This window comes from Rhyacophila brunnea, unplaced genomic scaffold (genome assembly GCF_057557595.1).
Source record: "Rhyacophila brunnea isolate RB1 unplaced genomic scaffold, BYU_Rbru_1.0 scaffold_3, whole genome shotgun sequence".
Lineage (NCBI taxonomy): Eukaryota > Metazoa > Arthropoda > Insecta > Trichoptera > Rhyacophilidae > Rhyacophila > Rhyacophila brunnea.
In genome coordinates, this window is record NW_028232965.1 from 36,074,495 (window position 1) to 36,102,303 (window position 27,809).

Consider the following 27,809-nt stretch of genomic DNA (forward strand, 5'->3'; position numbering starts at 1 on the left):
AACAGTGCGAATGCGCATACAAAATGTTCCATTCACACCGTCATTCGCTCCATTTTCGCCACAATATCGCCTTAAAAGGCAGGTCGTCACATTTAAAATTATTATGACAATAAGTGCAGCACGTTTGCCGTCTGATCTAGAAAATGCCAACATGTGCAATTTTATTAAATTTGTTGAAATAAACATACTTGAGACATCTGACAAAATCAAGATATTATTATATTAGAATTGTGCCGTTCCCTTGCCTCTTTGCTCCGAATAACTGCAGCATTATTTATTTGTTGTTTATGAATATAACACCTCGTATAATACCATGTTGTTCTAATATGAATGAAATTTTGTGACGAATGTTGATCTCAGATTCCTTTCATTCAGACGATTTTATACAAAGAAATCTTACTTACAATTTCAATATCTCAGTATCCACAATAGGACAAATCATTTGATTACAGGTACACAGCAATTTAGCTGAATTATGAAAGCCTATTAATCATTCCATTAAAATATCTCAACGTGACGCAAAATAATAACAACCTTAAAGCAACTCGCTTTCTTCTCGGTAGATTAATGGCGCAATAATGTCGCAGTATTAAAAGATTGCCCAAGAAATATGATATACGATTATAAAATGGGTTATCAAATTATTCGAAATATTTTATCAAGAATATTAAGGCCATGCATTAGTTGAGGCACGGTCTAAAAAGATCGTTGCTAGGCGATGTGCGGATTGCGGGTCGCGGGTGAAAATGACGCCTGTCAAACGAAATATTATTTCTCATATAAATCCAACATACGTCCATTTTATGTTCTGTTTATTATTCTATTAGTATCAATAATAATATATTCATTGACATGTTTGCTTTTTAAAGTAAATGGGTAAAGTTTTTAGTCATCTTTACACGATTTTAGAATTAATTGGCCCGTCGCCATCACGCAGCAAAGTGACGTGCGTCCGACTCCACGTTTTCTCAATGAATGCGAAGCAAGTACAAATTTTCGTCGCGCGTACAGTTGAACATTATTTGGCGTTTCACTGATGCGTCACCTTAACAATGTTTTAGGTGCGAAGATAATTTTATTTATAGTTAGACGTTTATTACATGTTTGCGATGTAGCCTTGGCCAGTCAAAAATATAATAAATTTATAGCTTTAAGTTAAGTCTAAAATAAAATATTATATTCCATACGCATAAGATAAGTTAAATGGGGGGTAGTTTAATTACTAATATTAAGTTATATACTATATTGTGTAAAACTCTGTGGTCTTCAAGATACCCCATCACAGAACGGACGTATTATTTCACGACGCTGTCCATTCTACGGCTAACCTGTTTTATTACTTAAGTACCCACGTTGTTTTTTTTTCAATATTGACGCAATGGCTAAAAAATGTGATGCCATGATATTTTTTTTATAAATATATTAATATATTATCCAATAGACTGTAAGTTCTTCGAAATTCTGGAAATTAATGTGCCTCTACAAAAGTTTTAATTCATTGTTACTAAATAGGGAGTATGTAGTCCTTACAGGGAATGGGACAACTGGACGCCAGGACAATTGGACGCCGCACTGTCGTAGACACGTAAACAGAACGTAGACGATGAATTTTAATCAGTTTCTATCTACTACTTAGTAGTTTTAATTCATTTTACTCTTAACATAATGTTTTTATTGCGGATTGAGAAACACCATGCCCAAAGCTTTATATAAAAATAAAAAACTCTTTTTTCGTTGGAATTTAATCATATGCACGATTAAATCATTATTAACGTGTGCATTTTTTTTCTTTTATTTTGTTAACTGTCAATTCATGGTGGAACTGCATTGTATTGTTGTTTTTCTTTAATAAAAACAACGTGTGCATATGTAAATACTCACCAACTATTAAATCCTAATATATTATATATTATTTATATATAAATAATAATATTAAATATTTTAAAGTACGTATAAGTACCTAACGTCCATTTATTTTCGAATTGCGTAGCGTCCAGTTGTCCCTGCGCCAAATCGTCCTTACATTAGTAGATAATGCATATCTATCATGAAACAGATTTTAAAAAATCTATATATAGAAAGAGAGCATAATAATATGTAAATTATTACTTATCATCAAATAGGGATGTAGGTACGTATATCCAATTACAGTGTCAAAAAACAGCAAGTGGTAAATATATATATATTAAAAACTGTAGAAGACAAGGAAAACTAGATAGACAGTTATTTAAAAATAAAAAGTCACGTACTCCAGTGGAACAATATTGTACCGAACGACGACAAAAAGATAAATGAAGACATTTCGATTTACCTGGCAGAAAGTGGTGTGAATATCCAGTAGTAAAAAAATGTTGATGCTAAATACATACCATTATACGAACTAGGCGAGCTTTCAGCGGGCTTTGTACTCGAAAGGCTAGAATTCGTCGCTCAGAGCTTTCGTCGTCACCGTCGCGACGTTCTTTGCAAGTGAAAAGGGCGTCGTTTAGCGCAGTATAGGAAAGAGCAAACGCCCTTCTGAATCACACCATGAAGGTAGTAGCGACCAGCGACCATAGAAAATGATTTCAGTGCATTTCTCGAGCGCGTTTGTATTTTGTGTTGTGCTCTTTATTCCGTTTGCAGAATAAAAATCAACGTACTACGTGCGGTGAATATTACGACCAATATAATATTTTTATTCGGGTAGTGTGTATTTTTACTAACCTTATATTCACTTGGGGTCTATAAGCAGAATATACCCAAATGTATATACATATATTTTACTTTTAACCTTTCCTAACGCGGTGACAATACATTATATTCACACACACCCCCGCCATCTATGTGATTATATACTAACAATGAGTAATATTTAAAATATCTCTTGGATCAACTTATTCTGTGATTCAATGAGTAATGAGTAATTATTGCAACATCTTGAATAGGATACTATTTAGATATATTAAAAAAAAAAGTTAAAATATGATTTAATAATACAGTATAACCCCTATTTTACGTTTTTTAAGGGACCGAAGAAAAAAAAACCTAATTGGAGGGAAAATGTAAAAGGAAGGTATAGAAAAAAAGAACATTTAAATTTTATGTTCGTAAAAAAATAACGTTTTATTAAAAAACAACATTCAATTAAAAATTTTATTGAATTTTTTTTTTTATTAAAAAAATCATGTATATTAGTTTGTTGCATTTTGTTTGATGTAAAGACCAACCACCGTGCGCCGTTCTAAAGACACGGAGTTTTCCCTCCAAACACCTTACGCCGTTAGAATGTCACGACCCAATCATTGTCAAGCGCGCGTAACTCGCATATTTTGAATATTTCCGACGTAAATCGCGGGAAAGAAAAACGTAAATGCGGGTATTAAATGTACTGAAATACATCGGGACTGAAAAAATTACACGCAATTGCCGGGAAAACGTGAATTACGGGCACGTAAAAACGAGGTTATACTGTATATTATTAATACAAAAAATATTAGATAATGAACGGAAAAAAATATTTAGTTAGATTTAATAATGCAAATTTAATAATTTGCGTACCTATAATAAAACATTCTTCCTTTTCTTCAGCCTGTGGATGTCCACTCCAGGTGCTTTCTGCATATTATGATCATGTCATCCGCCCATTTTCCAATACTTCGATGGTTCCATTATAGAACTCTTCTCCACCACCTCCACCTACTCCATCAGTTAGCCCCTCTACTGACGTGCCCGGCTCCCTGCCGTAATTAATGACTACGCAGCCTCTCACATTGCAATAAGTGAAACAATATATATATATTTTTAAGTACCTAGTTGTCGATATACCTACCTATAGGTACAGCGCAAAGTGTAACGAACCTGACATTTTATTAGTCTGATTTATGACAGCTTTCTCAAATACACCAATAACATTCACAATATCCAAAACGATATTCATCACTGCCATTTGTAATACTTTCTGGTTGATCGACTTTCGTACTGTAGGTAAATTGCCATGAAGCAAGTTCGTAACCAATCATAATTGTAGAGACAGATGGTCGATTGACTGACTATATATAGCCAAAATTATATTGCGCAGACTAGACAATCAATTTGAATTAATAAGGTGTTACAAAGCCAACACATGTTACTTATGATTTAAATGCAATTTAACTGTGATACGTTAGTGGCAAGCCTAAACATTAAACTTCACTGATATAAGAAGATCGTATGCAGTTGAACACGCGTGTTCGTGAGAAGATGCGTCAGTCCTCTACTCCCAAACAGGATATTCGTAAGTTCTTCCCGGAGTGTTTCCATCTCAAATGTGAAAAGCGCTTATACGAGGGTGGGTCAATAAGTCCTTAGAAAAGCCGACAGGTGGCGCGACTAGTACTGTAAGCGGTTTGTTTTCATGCAGCGGCACTACCGATTCAGTATGCTGCGAAGTTTCAATCAGATTGGTCGGGTTGTTGTGTGTTTCTCGTACATTTAAAAAAAAAAATTGCTTGTGGAAAATGGAAAAATGGAAAATGGAGAAAATTGAGCTTAGAGCTGTTATTAAACATTTTAATATAAAAGGGTTAACAGCAAACGAAATAAAAAATGAGTTGGATTTAGTTCACGGCATATCTGCTCTTTCACTTGCAACTATTTATAACTGGTTAAATGAATTTAAACGTGGTCGTACATCAACAAAGGATGAACCACGCTCAGGACGTCCTGTAGAGGTGACTACACCAGAAATGATCAATAAAATCCACGATATGGTGTTAAGTGACCGAAGATTAAAGTTGAGTGAGATAATTGAGGTTACAGGGATCTCAAAAGGTAGCGTCATTTCTATTTTACATGACAAATTGGGCATGAAAAATATTTCTGCAAGATGGGTGCCGCGTTTGCTCACAGTCGACAATAAACGCAATAGGGTGGTGGCCTCTAAAGCCCTGTTGTCGCTCATGCAACGCAATCCGGATGAATTTTTTCGTCGCTTTGTGACTGTGGATGAAACATGGATACACCACTATACTCCCGAGACGAAAGAACAGTCAAAGCAGTGGATTGCGAAGGCAAACCATGTCCAAAGAAGGCGAAAACCGTAAAATCAGCTGGTAAGGTTATGGCTACTGTATTTTGGGATGCACGTGAAATTATTTTCGTTGACTATTTGGAAAAAGGAAAAACAATAACAGGGGATTATTATGCATCTTTATTGGACCAGCTAAAAAACAAAATTGAAGAAAAACGGCCTCATTTAAACAGGAAAAAAATCCTCTTTCATCAGGACAATGCCCGTGTTCACACATGTTTACGATCAATGGCTAAAATTGAAGAATTGAAGTTCGAATTGGTCGACCACCCACCGTATTCGCCAGATTTAGCCCCCAGTGACTTTTTCCTTTTCCCAAACTTAAAACAATGGCTAAGTGGACAACGTTTTTTTTCAAATGAAGAAGTCATCGATCGGACAAATGCTTATTTTGAGGACCTTCCGAAAACTTATTTTTCTGACGGTTTAAAAAAAATTGAGAAACGTCTAACCAAGTGTATTGAGCTCCAAGGAGATTATGTTGAGAACTAAAAAAAAAATACAAAAATAAAAACTGTTTTAATGCTTTTTTCTAAGGAATTATTGACCCACCCTCGTAGTTCGTTACACCACGGCATATGGCCGACGATGAGCATGTAGGATAGTCAAGTTTTCAGAAGTACGTGGCACACGCAATTGACAGAACCGCGGGAAACAATCAAACATTGGATTAATAGGCTGTTGATGATGATGATAATACCATATGAGCGTTTTAAAAGTCCTATAAGTTTAGCTAGGGACGTAGTCATCGAGAGCGTACTCTCGCTGAGACATCATTCAAAGTGCATATTGCGAAAAGTGATATTCCAAGGCAAATGTGAGTGGAAAATGCACTTTTCAATATTTCTTTGGAGCAGCCAAAACGGAATTCTCTGCGGGGAATAAGTGCCGGGAGAGAAAGAAAACAAATAATGACGGCGTGTGACGTGTGCCAGTGGTAGTTGGATCTCGAGCAAACAATATTAAAGCCTCGATTCTAGGAAAAAGATATCCTTTTATAACGTTTGCAAAGCTCCTTGTTCAATATGTAAACGGGATATTGTCCTAAGCTTTTGCAGCGTTATAGTATTCTACTTAAATACATATGAGTATAATAATAAATCCCAGTATGTCCTATTTAGTGATCCGTCGACCGGTTCTGGATGTGGAAATAATTTTCCACACAACTTTAAATATTTACTTAATCCCAAATAAATATCTTTGGCAATCTTCATTAATCCATAAAATCAATACTGTCTAGAGTTATAGACAATTGAGGTAGCGTTCTACCTCTTACAGATAGCATAAACAAACAAGACAAATAAATTAGTAAATAAGTGGAATAGGATCAGTAGATATTTTGTTAAAAATTCATGTCATACAAATTTCAACGATGATCATATAATTGTACGCGGGAACAGATTCGCAAGCATATTTAAGTGTCAGTTCAGAGCGATATTGGAGAGAATCGATTAAAAGTAGTAAAAAAAGAAATCCTGAAACTTAATTAAAACTAAGAATTTCGTATTCATACATTTGCTGTTTGTTTGTTTTTTCATTGACTGCATTCCGATGTGGATTTCCGTCGCCTATAATGTTTTTTTTATGAGAAATTAATCTATGCTCTAAAATACATTTAAAAAAAATAACATGTGAATTTGCCATTACTTCAGAAGCGGACCCTTCACCACTCGCATATCTCTGGCGATTATTCATTTTTGTGATACAAATTAAATTTGTAATTTAAAAATGTATCAATGAAAAAAATAATAGATTACCTAGATCGATTTTACTGCCAAGGATTAAGGTAAGGCAATTAGTAAAGTAATTACTTAGTGGGATATCGTCTTAAGCAACTATATATATGTGTCTACATTCAAATGCTTACAAAACGAAAATAGGCTATTTCATACTACTAATCAATGACGGTAATCGTGTAAATACGATTAAAAAAACAGCAAGTAATTTGCATAGAAACGCGTATTACAAATTTGTTATTTCGAATGAGCACCGCGTAAAAACGCGATGCGTAATGCCTGAAAAGCATCACAAAAAAATATCGAACGCCTATTTACATTTAAAGCGGGAAAATAAAGAAAAATAGTTGTTGTTTAGCAAGATGGAGGCAGGGAGCGGAGCTCAAAGGAGGGCGCGAATTGGATTCACTGAGTTTCGGAAGTTTTCCCATTCCGGTCCATTGCCCGCCAGAGAGTTCGGTAAACACGTTATACTTATTCAAAATCTTTCTAGGGTGCTTGTTTGAAGCCGACTCATACTGAAGAAAATAAAAAAATATGATCATCGATTTAGCCGTAAGCGGCCTTACGATTGCCGGGAGAGACGGAAAAATATTAGGAATCGTTCGCTGGGCATTTATTATTCACTACCAACAAAACGAAGGCCCTACCTCTCGCTAAAAGTCGTAGGCAGTGTTTAAAATGTCATATACGTACATAGTGTACCTGTAAAATGGTGTGGCTACCCCAATAATATTAATATTAGAGTAGTTATGGATTAATTAGCCAAAAGCCCAAAATGGTGTAAGGGATATTTGACATTTTTTTTAAATTATTTAGAATGTAATCTTCAGCATCCTGAGATCATTATTCACGTCCGTTCGTCAGCAAAATGGAATTGTTGCCAATAATTTTATTCCATACGTAACTAGCGATATCTTTAAAAAATAATATGAACGGCTTTACCTCTGCTCAACTAGCAGTCATCGCCATTAATATTGAAATGCTGACATATGCCAGATAATGTAACTTTATAAATAAATAACAGACAATCTTGGGTGATAAATTATGGTTGCCGTGTACTAGATTTATCTAGCCACTGTATGTTCAAGCAAATGGTATGTTCATAAAGTTAGGCATATAAATTAAAAATAAGAACAGTGCGTACTTTCCAGAACAACAAGCACGTAAGGGCGAGCAATACGTCTCCGCGTTTCTTACAGGAACGGGTTCTGAATTAACAATACGTACGGCCAGTTTTCCCAGGCGTCCTCAGCCAGACTAATTTATAACTGAAGTTCGCGCGACTTAAATGCGGCAAACAAACTTGGTCAGCACTCTCCGAGCCCTCCTAAACGGTGCAAGACGATAATTAATTTGTCTCACGTACCATCGCCCAGGAAATATTTGTAGAAATTTCATACAACAGTGACATTTATTGCCAAATCATTGGCATGAAGAGTACGCAAGGATTTCGAAGCATGGCAAGTACTCTCACAGTATAATATTCCATTCGAGCTTGTGTGAAAGTTCTACGTTGCTTACAAACTTTCAAGTCGAACTAAGTTTAGCCTCTTTGGAAGCGGATCAAACTAAAACATATACAATATTTTCAATCTCATGAATTATTTTAATTACAAAATAAAAATTGTGAAATATGTTTTATCTCTTGGTATTCACATCTAAAAAAACATGCTGAGCTTTAACAAGTATGGATAGAGAAATTTACGTTTTGAGTTTATGGAGTAATGTAATCATTGTCAAAAGTTAATGCTTGGATGAAAAACTGAGTAATGTCAGTTATAATTGAATATAAAAAAGTTAACGTCTCCGTTTATTATATTATTAGTATTATTAATTATATTATAAGTAGCCACTATAAAATATAATATAGTTTTATTTTATAATTAGTTTTATGACGAGGGATTGACAAATTTATATGTTGACGTCCTCAAATGAATGGGAAAGGATCGAAAATTTGCATAGATAGTATCAAAACTAGAAATCTACACTACCTTTGCCACACGTGAGAAAACAAAAGCACAAGATTCCCTAAAGTATTATTTCAGTACAGATCAACGGTATAATATGTAGCAGAGGTAGACACCGCAATTTATTTAATACGAACCTCGAAGATTGACAAGAGTGCAGTTTCACCTAAATAATGTTCCGGGCCCAATAGCAGACAGTGACCGACAGGGAATGATACACGAAGAAGTAGGTACAAAATGTACTTAAATAAATCCACGTAGGTTTTTTTATTTATTAGTTGACACAGCGTTTATTTGGTAGAATTTTATTTTACAATACTATAATATTAATGATATTCAATGCCACATATTTAGTTGTTGTAACACTACACATCACAACACTACACAAACGATGTGTCCTTGCTGATATACTGTGCAGGTAACCCAATATTCCTGTGATATTATGTTACTTACAGAAAGAGACTGGAGAACTTTCTTATCCATTTTAGTAATTATAGTCTACAAAATAATACTTACTAGTATTATGATAACATTATTAACGTAAATAATTTTATAATAAAAACACAAAACAAGTCACAGCGGAATTAGCAAACAATTTATCACGTATCAGCCTCTAGATCTCGGCTCGGTGTATATCTGAAACTCCTCCGGGGAAAGAAAACAAGTTTCACGATCCTACGAGGTATTGTGGGTCTGAATCTCACCAGTCGCAAAGTGGGGTATCTTTCAAGCGCAACTTGAATCATCTGCAGATCTAGAATGCCCACACCGGATTCGATTCTTTACTCTCGAACCTGGGAGATTTCTACATTTTCAGCTCCACTTTTGGCGGTATTTATGAATTTATTAAATAACTCAGCAATGTCGCGAAATACGTCTACTACGAATTTCGGGTGTGATCGAGTAAGCTTCAATCACCGGAAGTCAAAAAACATTCAAATTTAAATAATATGTAGTTATCAAAAGTTACGCATACCATTTTGTCAAACCGGCTAGTCATAGTGTAAGAAATATTTTGATATACATCACAAAATTCCAAAATGACGGAAAATAAACAATATAAAAATAAATTATATTCGCGAAGATGCTTACCTACGAAGCAAACAATATACGAGTATCTCGACATTATTTAGATAACATTGGATTTTTTCAGAATTTCAAAGCAAGTAGGAGATGGCAGAGGTGGGCGGGCTGATCACTCACAGTATCGTTCAAACGGCACTTCACAAAAAATCCCTTCGTAAGATAAATCTAAGAAACCTCTTCTAAATTTAGGTTGAGTTTTTTTTTTTGAACTCGAGAAAAATAATCTTGACAAATGATTGGGATTGATTACGTTTCACTTATCACAGTGGAAACGTATCTTTAAAGGAAAAAATACAGACAAGGTAAAATACAAGTGGCTCTGCGGTAAAGTTAACATTCCAATGTCGAAATAATAATTTTAGACAATATTTTCAATATCTGTGATGTTCGGATAAAAAACTTAAGTTCAAAAGTCGAAAATTTCAATTCTAATGAACTTAAGTTTTGTACTATTCCATTTGAGGCGTTTTTTGCGACCCGGGTTTCGCCTTTCGGTATCTTCTCGCTTCTGCGAACAATTAAAAAATGATTATAAAAGCTCATTTTCGACAAAAATATAAACCATTTGGGTGAACGGCTAACAACCATATTCTATGTAAAAGTGTCTGTAGTATTAGTTGGGATAACCTCGATGAAGGCCCATATGCCACGCATAGGAATGAAATGGGAATTTATCTTTTTAGAACTTATTGACCGTGCGAAGTTTCGTTATTATGTACGTACCTACGAGTCTACGACATACGACATGCTTGTGGTTTCTGAGGTACGGGCGACAGCAACGTTAAGTTTGCTACATATAAACCTATGATGCGAAATACCTTACGGCTAATATAAACATTAGTCCTTTCATTCAGCTCCACATTTATATATATTAGGCTCCGCTCCGTTTTATAGAGAAAGTTTTTCTTCAACGTCTTTGAACTCATACCCTTTTAAAATCCCAACTTTGTCATGTACAATCATCATACATAATTAGTCTCTATAACCATTTTTTTTATTATTTTGTCTATGGTTTATATAATGTATTACTATTAATTACATATACCTCGTAAAAACTAAATTTAAATCAACATTTAAATCAAATTTACTGCAAATTGGCTTTCGCCTGTAACTGTGGTGAATTAAATTTTCCTATTACGCCCACGATCTATTAAACAAAGTTATTAACCAAAACAAAGCCACAGTGGATGATATTGTCAAAGCTTTTGTTCATTCTTTATAATGCGATGCGATGTAATAGCGTACACATTTTTGAAGTAGTACTTAGGTGTCGACTCAAGTTACAATGTGTTCGCGTCCCGGAAGGCGGAGGGTTGATTATGTTATTAATACCCTGAATATTTAAAGGCCTCCCATGGGGTAGGTTGACCTTTTCCACGTTTAATCCGACTCCGGATACCTTTTTCCGTGGACGGGGGTTGATATTGTCATAGCAAGGACGGAGTTTGCGGAACTTTTTTTGTATAAAATCTGTTTTGAATGCAGACCATTTCGGTATGCCGACGAATATTATATTTTCCAGTGCGGAATAATACTTATATAGAACATAATATTAAATATAACATATTGTATACAACAGCAATAATACGTCATCATTTTAGTACGTAAACATTTTTTTTTATTAAAATTAATATCAATAACACATGACATTTTTGAAACATACATCCAGAAAAATATTTGTATTGAATGAAACTTGAATCCACAATCATTACAATCCGGGCGATTAATACCTTGATTCACAAACTACATGGTCGTACAAATCAAATAATAAGATGGTCACCATTTATAAAATTACATTATATATTTGTCTTAATTCATCTATCTCTCACTGTCTGTAACGCATAAGCAGATACACACACGCCTCTTTACTGCGCGATCGCATAGATAGAGCACACACATTGCATCTCTCTCATGCAGCTGCACTTAGTCGCTTAGTCACGTATTTATGCATTTCGCTCACACGCATTGGTATGAATATTGTTACCTTTGCTTATGATATTATAAAAAGAGTATTAGTAAACTATTTTTTTTATTCAAAGAATAATTCATAAGATATAATAATGTAACATTCTTTTACTGAACATACATAATTTGAAAACTAAGAAATCTGAGAAATATAAGAAGTATAATAGAAAAAATCTTTTTGAAAAAGATATGACACCCAACAGGATTCGCTGTGTCTGACCACTAAGCTGTACGTGTCCTATCTAATTGCGACGAAGTTAACTAGCGGTTAAAAAAATGTGTTTCATATATATTTTGAAAAAAGTGTTTTCAAATTATGCATGAAAAATATTATTGTTAGCTAAATATTATTCTTGAGCTACAAGATACAATGTTTACCGGTGACACTATCACCTGGTATTTTTAAACTATGTAGTATATAAGTATTGACGATGCAATAACTCAGATACAAATACTGGTAGGTATGTTTCTGATGTGTTCCAAACTATGTACATTGAACAATCTGTCATGAAAAAATATTTCCCGTACTATTTTAGAAATGCTTATGTGTCTACTAAATGTAATCAAAAAAGTAAAACAGTGTAGACTTCACTTCACATACGAATATTAATTATTGACCATCATAGTAAAACGGTCCACTTAAAAAAAGCCTTTGCCGTTCACATGGTAGATTGTAGAAAAACGAAGGCCCAATAGACCACCAAAAAACGGTTTCAAGCGAAATTCTTTGTTAATTCTATTATGTTGAGTTGGCAGCCATTTCGGACTATCAATATTGTAAAAGCAGGCAATTTGGACAACTCGTATATCGATTGGGGGTTTTATGTTAATTATAAATCTTCTTTGGTCATGCTTGACACATGTGTACGTGTATTGCTAATTAAATGTATACGCCTAAGTACGACTTGTCTAAATACGTAGGTACTCTAAGTGCATGCATAACGCGCTTTTGTTATTTTATCTATGAACATCAGATCATCATCCTGTAAGCTAGTACCATCTTTGGAAAGTTGACGTTCTCTATCAGACCAGTATTTTCTTTTCAAAATTATCAATGGTTTTCTCGACTCACCAACCTACTCCAAAGGGTGGATTTTCATTGTCTATCAAGATTTACGCGAATCCAAGCTTTGTACCATGCCAGTCGAAGTGATTCTAATTTCACACGAAACGTCTTTATTCGGCGCCCTTGTTTAAATTATGATAGTTATTTCTCCACCGTTGATAAAATCAATAACATACCTGCTTCATTTAAACGCGCTATTTTCAACATTATGTGTAGTCGACATTAATTTAAATTCAAATGTCTTTTCTTTATCCTTAATATTCTCTTTTTCTCTTCTCTGCTGTCCCTTACAATACAATGTATAAATTTCCATAATACATACCACTGATATATCTATAAGTATTATTATAAAAAAAATATCTTTTCGTTTATATTCAATATTTACTTTCTATTTTTCTTTTATAATTTTTTCTATTCGCCTTTATTTTTTTTAGGAATAATATAACTTTTCGTTGTGTTTCTTAGGAAATGCGAATAAATAGAGTCGTTTCATTTGCTATTTCGCTTCCTAGAGATGATTAGTTTTCCTTCCGAACTTCCAGCGAACAAGGCAGGATACATCCAAGTCGTTCAATATATTTCTCGGGACGTAATTTCCTCTCACAAAACCGTAATTTCACCAGTACGAGCTTTCGGCGAGAAATATTATTTAAATTCATGTAGTGTAGGTATAACTGTTTAGTGGATATATTATATAAGTAATATGTAATCTCAACATTACGGTGGAATATTATGTAATTTTCTACCATCATAGGCAATAAATATATATATGAAAATTAGATTGTTGCGGTAACTAACTTTTCTATATATATATATAATTACGGCGGAAGACGTCTTGCATACGTCATGATAAATCGATCGTATAGTATATTGATCTTACACTGTTGGAAGACTCAAAGTGGTATACATACTGTTCATATACCTCCTCTGTGACTGCCCGTTGATGGGATCCGACCGAGCGGAGCTGTTTGCTAGGGTCCGTCTACACACGGGCCCGATTGGCCACGCCTACTTAACTTAATAAACCTACATAAGTATATAATATTATTACCCATGCTATATTTTATAACCGAGAATTAACTATAAGTATTCTTTATTGAATAGTAAGTAATGGTAGATAATAATATACATCATTGCGTTTGGATATCGTGGCAAATATGCATCAAACTTTGTTACATTTTTTTTCACAAATAATGAGCGAAATAATTACATTATGACAAGCGATTGATTTTAAATGTTCGGCATTTTTAATAGTGCACACGATGTACCGTGAATTAAAAGGTGTCTTAATATAATCGTTACATAACTAAATTCAAAATCTATCTTCTTTTATGTCTTCCTACGCTATAGCTCGGTATCTCAAAAACTCACGAAAATAATTGACGCCTATGCATAATTTAAGATGCTTATTATTCTAGCACAGAAAAACATGAACGTTTCCGCCTCTAAGAAGCGTGTCGCGAGCTTCTCAGCTCACAGCTAAATTAGAATGACGTACGGCGCCGTCCAAAAAAAATGTGAGATATAAAACACGACCCTCTGTCAGCAATTTTCTTGACTGCACCGCCACTTAACACGTACGTCCTCACCTGGGAGGCTTCGCGACCATATCATCAAGAGTACCGGCACACTCATAGACCTACTACACAACCTACACACACAGAGCTTATTTTTAAACATAACACTGAGCTTTCGAAAAAGTCAACATGGCGGCATTTTTACAGCAACGACTGAAATTAATCAAAGAGCAGAGAGTGGGCTGCATACACAAGCTGACTTTGCTTTTTTTTAAAACACCACCTGGTATTTATTTATTATTCAGAGCTTTCGCTACTATAATAATATTTTTCACATTATTAAATAAAGATAAGCATTGTATGGATATATGTATTTATATTTCTCACCTGCAGGTTTTGAAGCAAGACTTATCTACCAGATTAGTTTTTTTTGCCGGATTCTTACGGTAGGTACCTACAAGTATTTCGTCACTGTTCTGGCAGAAGACACTAATTCGAAAAAAATGACATATTCTAACTTTACCGCCTGGTAACCTTCTTAATAAATAAACAGTCTTTATTTTAAAGTCATCCTTTTTACGATTACTTAATAAACTCACATGATAGACCATTTCAAACATTTTAACAACTTCAAAGTCAAATTACTCAAAACTAGTATTCTCCAGTTAGTGTGTTCTGCCAGAACAGAGACGATTTTGTCAAATACAGAAAATATGATAGATTGTGAAACAAAACAGATGAAGATAAAAACAAGCTAACCGATTAAAAACTAACTTACTTACTACCTACTGTTTTGAATAAATTAACTATTCGTGGAAATCTTCAAAATGTAACCAATGACCTACGTCTTTAATAAGCCGACATCATATAATGTTTAGATTCAAAAATAAAATGTGTGTGTAGTTATTGTAATAGATTTTTGAATTGTCGCCGCATCTCCTTCCTCATTCTTTAGACGGCGTTTCGGGTTCGGTGCAAAGGCCGAAACGTCGAGAAAATTAGGAGGAAGAACACGCGGTGATAATCCAAAAATTTATCACGATAAGAAACAACTGTGAAAGTCTGAAAACATTATACAAGTTAATAATAAGTATAATAAAACAATGAGGTAATGTTGACATGCGATATATATGTTACACCGAATGTGCGAAATTGACTATTACATGAAATGGCCAAAATTTTGGCTAATTTATGTAACAGTCAAGCCTGTTGCCTTATTCATGAATTAGGTAAATTTTCTGCTGGGTACATGAATTCGCCAGGGTATGGAATTCTTGAACTGTCAACATGACAGAAGAAAAAGTAAATTTAATACGGATGGTTTTATTAGTTATAATTGGACATAATATAATATTATTATTATTATTAGGTTAGGTTAGGTTAGGTTTGGTTTTGTAATTCTGAATTAAAGTATTCAACTGAATGTCCATTTTGAGGTTAGCTATCAAGTGTCAACAAACTATCACAAACATTCAATCGACCAAGCACGAATCAAATCACGAAAATACTTTTCAATAAAATTCTTCCGTTATCATATTATAGTTCTAGATTTCTTTGCGCATATTAAATAGATATGAAAGTCATTGCAGTTACATATTGATTGGTATATTTTTATATTATAATCAATGACATTTGTTTAGTTTGATTCGTTGCAAAAAATACCACCGGAGCGCGATCATCTATTTTGACCATAGATAATATATGTACATTTTGACCAATGCACGAGCACTTTGATACATTTAGTTTAGTTGCAAAAAATACCACCGTAGCGCTACTATCTAATTTGTCCAAGACATGAACTAGACAGAAAAATTACTGCCGAATTCACGCACTCTCCAGATATTTAGTCTAATTCATGAATAAGGTAACCGGCTTGCATTTTTCATGATTTAGGCAAAATTTTGCCCATTTCATGTAATATTCAATTTCGCACAATCGGCGTAACATATACATTTAAAATAATTAATATTTCAAAAGCTTCGTTTTCAAAGAGTGATATAATTTGAATTAATCATGGAAACAGACGAACTCTATTTTGAACATACGTATTCACAAAACATAACTCCAAACCACAACAATGCTATTTATTTGAAGCGGGTAACTGCTCCCGTGAGGAGGTACAAAGAGAATTTAAAAAATGCAATTATTTTTTAAAGCGCGGTCTCGTTAGTATTCAATGTTTATTATTTTTTTTATTTTTAATGAGAGCGTCTAGGTATAAGAGTCTACGTGGATTTTCCCTTCTTTTCATATACATCCATTGTATTATTTTCAGGTTTATTAACATTTTAAAGAAATATTAGTACACAATGAAACATAATAATATATACATTACGAATATTCATGTAAATAATATACGTTTTGCTGGAATTGCATACGATTTTCTTCGCCGACAGCCAACTTACACGATACAATTTACTCATCATATTAATAACATATAACTTGCACATAAAGCTGTAGACATAATACATGGGGGTGAAAATTTTGTCAAAATCAAACATGATCCTAAGATCCTTCATGTCGATAGATTATTGTTAAACATCACAATATATTTATAGCGCATCGAATTTTTTAAACAGGGGTAAAGTTAATGATATTAATTTCAAGTTTGTTTGTATTCAAAAGAGATCATGTTTGCATTAACACAAATAATATTCATTAAATAATGTCTCAATTTTATTCGAAAGCAATCTATAGGTTACTAATAATAAAAAAATGTGTTTTCGAAATATTTTCCCTTTGGTCAGTGTTGACTATAACCATGAAGCCTATGCCCAAAATGCATAGTATGTGTATTGTGTATCGTGTATTTATAACAATGTGTTTGTTTCGATATTCCTGGACCAATGTTGATAAATCATGCACAATTTATAAACTACATTGCTAGTACCAATTACCTACATCTCGATATCTCAACAGGTTCGAATTTACCAAAGGCCAAACTTGTCGAAAATAACTGTCAACAATTCAACACGACTAGGTAATGTGGTCAGATAGCAGCGGTGGAGTAGTGAGGTAGGGTGAGAGTAGAAGGGGTTGCGCCTACCTCCAACCGTTGCCGATTATGAAGGCTCATCGAAGTGATACTTACGTACGTGTTTAAAGGCGCTAACTGAATAATCATATAAAATAAATGGCTACGAGTGCGTTGGCTGTCCAACCGTTGGCTATCTAATTGATTTGAACAAAATCAAATCGAATCTGTATACCTTACTTTATATTTCCTTATTTCACGTGGAAAAATTTGCGGTTTATCGCTAATCATACATACATATAGCTAAATAAGCCAACCATTTTTTGCGAAGCGTGACATGTAATTCTCTCATACGTGATACAAGTCCACATAAATATACGCCATAAAATTGTATTCAAAGTTTTATTAATTCCGAAATATTTACGTGTTTTATAAGCTTTCGTGCGATTGCGCGAAATATTTCTGAGCACAATACGGAAACCTTTCTTTTTTATATGTTAATTCCGAAATTGGACACAAAGATAACGAAAAATTCATGCAAATTTATGCGCCCGAAAGGAACAAAATCCCTGGCTGTCGAAATTATACAAAAACGTTTGTAGAAATACGAACGAGCGGAGTTTATTATTGCGGGCGGCGGTCGAAATCATTGCACAAAATAAGCCGCCGTATTTGGAAAACTCGACGGGCAACAATAGACGCGTCTGCAAAGAAAAGTTTTCGTGTACGAATCACCAACGGTTATACAAATACATTTGCTTCACTTTCAAACTCAAGCACTACACGTGGGCGCATATTAAATTGAAAGAAGGTAACCTTTACAGGGGTGAGATGCTTAATACTCTGAGACTCGTTGAGACTCGTCTATTTCTAAAACGGGTGGAACATCATGCAAAAACAAAATATGAATTCTGGCTTGCTATTGTCACAAATGATGATATAATAAAAATATTGGTATCATTAAACGAAAACAGGTATTTCACTATCTATTACAATAGTACTGAAAGCAACAAAAGACATACGAATGATATAATATGCATTCAGCGATTTCTCTCACATAAGTCAAAATCTCAGATAATTTAGAAACATCGAGGGTCAACGCGGAAAAGGAATATCACCTACTCGATGGTTAGACCAAATGAAGGACGCTGAAGGCTTCTCTTTAAGATAATCTTCTATGCGGGAAGCGGAATGTTGGGATCGCTGGAGATATATATATATATATATATATATATATATATAACTTCGAGCTCTAGAAGTTTGGCGTTGCTGGATAATGTTCTCGCGTTATAGGTGGCAATGGTCATCGATAGGCAGCCGTTACCGTCTTTCCGGGGATTCTTAGCACCCTCTGCCTTACCTTGCTGATTGCTGCCGTGATCAATGTCAGGTTGGCCTCCGGAGAATAAGGGCCGAGATTTTTGTTCTGGGGTATTTGGACATAACACACCACGCTGTCCAAACGGGTTGGTGTGTGGTTTTCTGTCTGGGTTTTCCTTCCCGTGCTACCGTGTTTCGTGTGCTCCCGTGCTACCGTGCTTCGTATGCTACCCGTGCTCACGTATGGCTGCGAGACGTGGACCCTCAACATGAGAGATGTCCAAAGGCTAAGAGTCACACAGCGAGGCATGAAGGTGCATGTTGGGCATCACGCGAAAGGACCGTAAGAGAAACGAATGGGTTAGGAAGCAGACAAGAGTACGCGATGTAATAGACGTTGCCAAACAGCTGAAATGGAGATGGGCAGGGCACATTGCTCGCCGAAAGGACGGCCGCTGGACAAATGCCGTCATCCAATGGTACCCAAGGGGTACGAAACGGCCACAGGGTCGCCCTAAAAGCCGCTGGATTGACGAACTGGTAAAGTTATAGGAAATACGTGGCAGCGAACGACACAGGACCGAGAGAGTTGGAGAAAGCTTGGGGAGGCCTTCATCTAGCAGTGGATTGACCCCGGCTGATGATGATGATGATATATATAACTATGACATTCAAGATGAGTCACGGTCCACAAAAAGGGGTACACGAAAACGTATAGTTAGAAATGATTTTATTCATATAAAAAATCAATAAAAGTGTACTTACTATAATATGTTCTATAAATTCCAATCGGCCTTATCAATACGAAAAGCGTTGTCATAAATTTTCGTAAAATCCAATTACTGCCCGAAAATTTAATACAATCGACAGGTACAACTTAACGATTAGTGAAAACGAAAATATTATAGATATCGACCGTTATCGCGGTGATTTAAAACATACACACACAAAAACTAATTAATCTATCCTATTTGTGGCACTGGTAGTAAACGTTAATTTAAATTTGCGAAGCGTATTTAGTGTATATATGAATAATTCAAAATGGAATTCTTTAATGATACACAATATCAAAGGCAGATTGCTACATGTTGTGGAGCACTAGGTACCTACATGAAATATGAGGAGAAAATATTAATAATTAATTACATAAACTAGGTTTCTAGTGAAACGTGGTAAATTGCTTTAATGCATTTAGTGTGCTGCAACAGATATCATTTTCATACGGACTGTAGTTATATTTTCCTCGCTATAGCTTGGTGCGCACCTTATATGATAATGACATGTGTGTATTTTTTAAAGTTTTAAAATAAACAGTATTTTTCGCTACATTTCTGCTTCGAAACTCGAGAAACTTGAACCCTGTGTGGTCCGCAAACAATAGTTACATAATGGACAAATTGGCCATACCAACAAAAAGTTGCGTATCACCGTTACAAGATATCTTTTATAATGCAATTCATCGGACAATGAATACTGCACGTATAATATCCAAATTTAACTTAATTATCAGCCATAAAGAATGTCCATCAATATGACGACGGCAATCTGTACGAGTGATCCATAGATGGAAATGTCAGGCGACCGGTATAATAATGTTGAATCTTGAATCCATTGTCAGGCCGAGACTCATCTGCAGATGTATTTTTATCATAATTCAATTACGCAAAGTGGAATCGCGAACGACCTAGTTTTATATGTATATATGGGCTTGGAACGAGTTGCGAGATAGCGTGGGATGGGTTTACAGGGAGGCGTATTGAGGGTGGCGAACATGTACGAGTATAAATAAATATTTTCATGAAAGTGTTTGACATTTACGAGGATGAATGGCTATAATTGCCGCCAGTATTTCATTGTTTGTCTATGAACAACGAGCAAATAATACAATATCCAAAGTAAATTTATCGAAGTGCCTAACCGACAGGGATTTATAATAATATGAAAACAATATTTTCATACAATGCTCAATCGATATATGATTTATTTTATTATTGATTTCGGTCGCAGGTCAAAGCGTTCGAAGCAAAACTTCTGCACGTTTACAATTACAATAATTTGAAAGTAGTTTTTTTTATTTATCCGTTTTCTACAATATGAATACTTTAAAGTACCATTGCGTTTGAGATTGGTTGTTAATCATTTGTTACATCATGCAATCCAAGACACGAATCCAAATACTAAATATATTGCTTAGAAATAAAACGGTATGTGGATATTACCCAGCTAACGTGATTCCAACGAATGGTGGCGATTTAAGGTCAATATTAATATAACTATAAATAAAACAAAATATAATAATATACTATAATTGGTACATTTTTCCATACTTTATAAATAAATCACTACTGATTTTGTCGATACGATACCGATTATCTATTGAAGACATAGAAAGAATAATATTTTTTGACATAGTTTTATAGAATACGTTAAGATAAACAGTCGATTAATACTAAAGGCTAAATAAAAAGAGTGCCAATAATTAGATCGGAATGAAAATTATAAGAAAATCAATCAATCGAAATTCTGTTAAACGAAACTGGTCCCAATCTTTATTATATTAGGTACATTAAATAATTATTGTATATTTTTGTTTAATTTATTAATGTCTTTCCACTAATTGGCAATCAATCTTCGAACCCATCGACAGCGACAGACACTTTTTTTTTCGACTATGTCCGATCCTACTAGGATCATATGGACCTCCACAGAGTAGAGGTTTGTATTAACTGATTTTGTTTTTTACGAGAAATGGATGTCAGCCACTTGCTCAACCTATTAGGTCCATACTCTGAGTCATACACAAATTGAAAAACAATATGTGTACTTCTCAGACCCAGGATTCGAACATGGGACCCACGACGCAATAGGCCAACGCTTAAGCCACGCGGCCATCGTGGGTGATCAGATACGAAAATATAACTCCGAGAACAGTAGTGTCGCCAATCGCAGTCACTGGATTAGAACGGCTACCTTTAAAGTGGTCACGATTATATATTATTATGTAACATAAATGTTTCGAAAAGTTTCAGAAAGATGCCACGGAGAGTACTTATTGATAAGTATGTCCAAAATGTATCTACAAGCGAAAAGAGGTTATAGTTATATCAGGAGGTAGGTAGTTGAAATCGGTTGAGTGATTAAAGACACTTGACAATATTAAAATTGAAAGCCATGTCTCGGCTTTGCTTGCATAATCAATACACGAGAAATACACTCCATAATATCTAAGGGTAAACTGCTGACGCTCAAAAATACGAAAACATTATCTCTAAACACCCCCATTGTGTACGAGGAGTGCGCGTAAAATGTCAGTCGCTATCTCAGCCGTCACTGGTGGTGTGACTATAATAAAATCCGACCATATACAGTACAAACACCCCGATCGAATTATCCCCTTGCATTCGTGGGGAGTATGTGCCTGAGTAACCAGGTAAACTAATGACCCTTGCATCGCGATGGTATGCAATAATTGTAATGCGGGGGTGGTGTTGATATCAACCCTCGGCCGGCTGTGGTATCGACCCATTTTCAGTTTGGTATGATATTTCAAAGCGGCACGTGCATAATGTACGGTGGGCACGCGTGTTTCTCTGCGCGGCGTTCGCTCTTACTCAAAGCGATGCGAGGTTACAAGATACAACATAAATGTACGAATACGTTGTCGTCACAATTCACAACTAGTTGAATGCGTGTGCAATGGGTGGAAAAAGGCGGGGCTTGACCGTGCGTGACCGCAGTGGATAATTTTATTTGTAGGTATCAGATAGTCGTTATCTTCTATTACTGTGTTTGTAGTCCAGAATCCAGATCTCAATCAGTAGTTACATAAGTTGAGTTTAATAAAATAGTGTATAATCTTAAAAAACCAAAATATTATTTACACCCCCTTTCATTTTTTTTTCAAACTGTAAAAATGCATTTCTACCGTAGGCAATACACACAATGCTTACGGGCCCTTTTAATTAATTTTGTAATTAACGTGTTAATTTGCATTTGAAAAGTAATTAGCAAAAACACAATTTTGTGCGGCCCGTAAGCATTAGGTTAATAATAATTATACTAACTGTTAGATTTAAAATTGCTCCACCTGTTATTGGTTCACTTATTCTTTTATTTAGTGTTACCCCAATAAAGAAAAAAAACAAGATAAGTAAGTAATTAATTTTTGTATGCATTATATACGTATTCTCATTTACCGTACCGTACCTACTGTGCAATGAGTACTTATGAATGGAACAAGTGTGAACATTTACATTTGTAAATAGATATTGGAAAATTCTCAGATCCAATCAAAAATCCTAGAAAAAAAAATTCCGAGTGTGTGTGAGTGCTTTAAGCAATGTTAAAAGTACTAAAAATTTCAGATATTTCCTGATAATCAATCACGCATCAGAGGCGTTTTCTAATCTCGCCAAGAAATGGCTACTATATTTTGTAATTTAAATGAAACTATAAATATTACTAGAAACTTTAATTAATGCAACGCGTTTTAGGACATTCATCGACACTAGTGCATAATACCTATACAAAAATATGAACCTAACTTTCTTTCAACCAATCTAATAATTACACTCCCGATGCCTATGCGCGCTCCGTATTGTATAAATTTCGAGCACTTCAACAGGTAACTCAATACACAAACATACTCCCTGTATATTGGTCTCGATAGCCCGTTTCCATCGGAAATGAATTATGTTATGTTAACGAGTAAAACTTACCACGGAAGTGAAGTGTGCAAGTGAAGAAAGTCAGCTCGCAGCTGCAAAGCGGTGGTGGTTGACGTTCCTGCAACCAAAACGACAAACACACATTAATCATAACCAAGATGGCGTAGCCACAAAGCTTTCATACCAACGTTCAACAGGGAATATATTATTATATTCACACAATAAAATAATATACTTTGGCAACGACGATTCGCAGCAAGATGTATCTTTCTTATTTGTAATATATATATTAATTTTAACTAATAAACTAATAAATATGTTTTAACTACTGACTGCAAATTTCATTTAATATATCGGGGTGTGAAATATTTAGAATTAAAAAAAACAAAAAGCTATCACAATCTACCATGTATGTTTAGATTAAGGTAGGTTGTGGTAAGTTTTACTTTATTTATTAAGATTCAAATTACTGCATGTGACATTAAACATTTTTTTAGTTGGTAATAATTATTGGTTGGCAATTATTTATTCGTATAATAAATTATTCTAAATAGTCGAATTCAATTATTGTTTGTGAAATAATTGATGTAGGTATACTAAAAACTCATACATGTAGTAAATATACAGATGTAGTGTTTATATACTTAGAGAAATGCTACGAAATAGTTGGGCGAGGAATTAAAGCTAATCTGACAGTCGTAAGTGCTGGGGACGTCAGAACACATAATCGTGCATTTTTTTCATAACGGTCGATTTGTCACACTACTATGCCAGTCACATCAATTTTAATACTAAAACTTGCCTCGTTTTAAATAAATCTGTGATCCCTATAATAAATAAATATTTTTAAATCGTTTGAGTCAATTCTTTTTATTGAGTTTTGAAAATCTCAAATGCGATTAATTTTCACCCATATCCAGCTACTGCCCTCCTGAATTCTTCGTCTCTTATTTCAGGGACGTGACGACGATGTTAATTAGTGTTTTCCAAACGTTAAAATATTGTTAGAAAGCGTCTAATACGGGGAGATTTACAGCGCTTAAAAATTAAATTCCTGCTCGCTCTCTTCTGCCTTAAAAGTCCGTGAGAAAAAAATGCTAGCGGGAAAATTTCTAAGAAATAAAAATAAAGAGGAAATTACAACGGATTAAAAGTAAGACATCTCAAAATAAACTGAACGGAATATAAGTATAACATTAATATTACATAAGTATTTTTAAAAAAAACTTGCGATGCTTGCTGAATGTTATATCGAGATTGAAAATGATTTTCTTTTGTTGACGTAATTATCTGTTGTATTGATCAAAAAATCGCTTTAAAATATTGATTTTTTTATTTAAAATAGCTGGTTTAAAACGAGCTGTCGTGTGGAATATAAGTTCGTAAACAAATTAATTTTATCGTTAGTTATAAATGTTATAATAAAATAATGAATAAAACATATTATTCATGCACGCGATTCCCATACAAAATGTTTATGATTTATAAAATTATTGATATGTATGTACATATAATATGAATATTATTTTGTATGTACGCTGTTATAAAATGTAACAATACAATCGATTATATGGCATGATTAAGGCCACTGGTGTTACCGATTGCTAAACTTACGTAATGTTTTTAGAACGAGTCAAAATCTAGATAAAGAGCAATATTTATTTGAATAAAAAGAACGCGCAAGATGTATTTCATACATGAGGTAATCAGAGTTAAATCATTACTTTATCGGGGGCCGCCTTATGCGGCCGGCCAGCTTGGCCGACGACCGGCAAACCGGGCAAACAAAGAGCTCGGAAAATACAATCGCAGGATCAACGTTTTCATAAAATGTCCGGCATAAAATACAAGATAGCATCGTAAAGTTTCCTTATGAAATATCTATAACAAGATTAAAATATATTTATATTAACATGGATAAGCATTTTTACAACAACGTAATATCGTAGAATTAAAAAAAAAATTGTGAGTAGTTTCTGTGGGAATATCTAAGAAAGGTATTTACTATATTTCATTTCTACGATGTTATATAAATTGATACTTTATATACTCGTTAATAGTAGGTACATAATCTCTTTTTTAGTATGTAATGCGTTTAAAAATCGTGGGAATAAAATATATTAAGATATCATATAGGAATATGTTTCAGCTACTAACCAACGACGTTTTATTTCGCTGAGTTACAGCTAACTTCAAGTAAGACCAAACTAATATTATTAAACAATGTATGTGTGTATATAGGGCGTTGCCAGTAGTGACGAAATAATAGTCTCAATGGTAAGTACGTTATTAATTAATTAGAAGTATGTATCTATTTTAGAATCGTGATAGTATTCGTGTATTTAATGCCGATAACATTATTCTGATGTACCTACCTACCTGCTATTAATGTATGAATACTACGTCATATTCATTGAACTTAAAATTTCTGCCATAAGAAATCAATAGTGAAAATATAGATACGGGTTTTGGTCTCAACACGGTACAATTCATTGACTACTTACTTGTAGTACCTATACAATTAAACATAATTATTGTTTGCGGTCGCTGTCGACTTAATAGATTCACAGATACCAGTACTGCGAACGATAAAAATATGAGATTGGTAAAAATACTGACAAGATGGCTTTACGTTAACTTTGAGAAAATTATTGATGTTGTCTCATTCGCGAAATTATATTAGGGATATTAGGTAATCGATTTTTTTTGTATATATATTCTACCTATTAGATATGAACCTACTTATATGAAAATTATTAATTGTTTGAAATTCAGAAATAAAACATGGGGTTACCTACCCATGTTTACAATTTTTAAAGCTTAGTCCAGACCAAGAACATCTGTGTATGAACAATAATTTCCACCCCCGTCGGAAAACAAAATACTAAATGTTCGGAAACAATTTGATACAACTTTCTAACAGTTTGTAGGTATATATTGTTCAATATTCACTGAACCGATATATCATGGTCTGGACTCTGGCCTATGCGTAAGACATGCCAAAATATAACAAAATCAGTTTTGGTTAATTTAAAACCGTTTGGCATCAGTAACCAAGAGTGCTCAATTAAATGTCGGCGCAAACTTAACGAGAAAGTAATAGGAACGTAATAACAAAGTCAAAACGGTGTAGATACCTACTTATATATTCCGCGAGACGCCGTCCGAATTGTAAATGGCGGCCGGCCTGGGGACGACTTGCCACGGCGGAAAATAAAAAAGATGGAAAACGCGAACCGAAGTTGAGGGATTTAATTAAAATGCGCAACACGCGAATTAATCTATCTTCCTTGAACGTCGGATGGAGGTGGAGAGAGATCCACCTCTTCCTCGCTTTGGGGCATATTGCACAACTCCGCGTAGCTGGCGGAGAGTTCAGTCGCCTCTTCGGTTCGAGCAGGTAAAAGTTTGCGCAACTTTAATGGAAGTAAAAATTTAAGCTTTCATTTTGCCGCGGGACGTGAGTAAGAACACTGCAGTTAGTGACGGTATCTCAAAGACTAGAGATTTAGATCTAGTTTTCGTCATAAAAAATGTATAAAAAACTAGCGTTATTATCAACAGTAGGCTGGATGACGTGCGGTACGAATTTCACTTTTCAGCTCATAACCTGCTTTTTTTCATAAACTTTTCGACCACAGTTTATCTAAACAACACAATGAAAAAAAGATAAAATACTAGTTTCGCTCCAAAGCGGAGAACATGTGCTGTGCTTCCAGAGAGTGAACGTTATATTATAAGACTTAAGAATAGAAGTCTTCGTACATTATTTTGCAATGAGATATATTATGATTTGCACACGGCATAGTCACACTAAAATCAAATAGTGTAAAATATAAATACAGTTAATTAAAAAAAAAACAATGTAAAATCTACAATAGATAACCATTTGGAATTAAGTAAAAATAAAGTAAAAAATGTTTAATGAAAGTTACCGCTGGGGTATAACTTCACCCTTCCCTATAAATAGTAATTTCATGTTTTTAAAATACATGTAGGTACTATAAACTCCTAAATGAAATCAATCAAAAATGACAGAGAAAATCTCGTTCGATAAAATTATGAAACATTAAGAAAAACGCAAAAAAATATCAAAGGGTGGAGGGAATATGAAAAAGGATCCAGGCGCCTAATATATAAAATTAATTGTTTTTTTTACCTATCGATATTAACAACGACTCACGACAACGAGAAAATTATATATTGTTAATAAACAAATATGAAACATTTATTTAACAAATACGTCAAAACACATACTTAGGAAGTAGATTTATAAGCGTAGTTACGTTTAGTAATAAATATTAAGTAGTTACATAAGTCTATAAGTATCCAATGTAGGGTATGTCGGTGCAAAAGTGGAATAAAGAAAATTCCATTCTCGAATAGCCAAGCTATAGGGACACCCATATTTTCTTACAGGTTTCTGTATGATAGAATAAAAAATGGCCTGCGGCGCAA

General features: G+C 34.3%; 1 protein-coding gene across 15 annotated transcripts in view; it reads right to left on the reverse strand.

Moving 5' to 3' along the window:
- The window catches only part of bsk (mitogen-activated protein kinase dJNK), a 215,337-nt gene that overhangs the window by 111,755 nt on the left and 75,773 nt on the right, over nt 1–27,809 (reverse strand). For all 15 annotated transcript variants that reach the window (XM_085953259.1, XM_085953247.1, XM_085953255.1 and 12 more), the window contains one exon: nt 23,403–23,469. The gene's annotated coding sequence lies outside the window, so the exon portion shown is untranslated. The remainder of the gene's footprint in view (nt 1–23,402; nt 23,470–27,809) is intronic.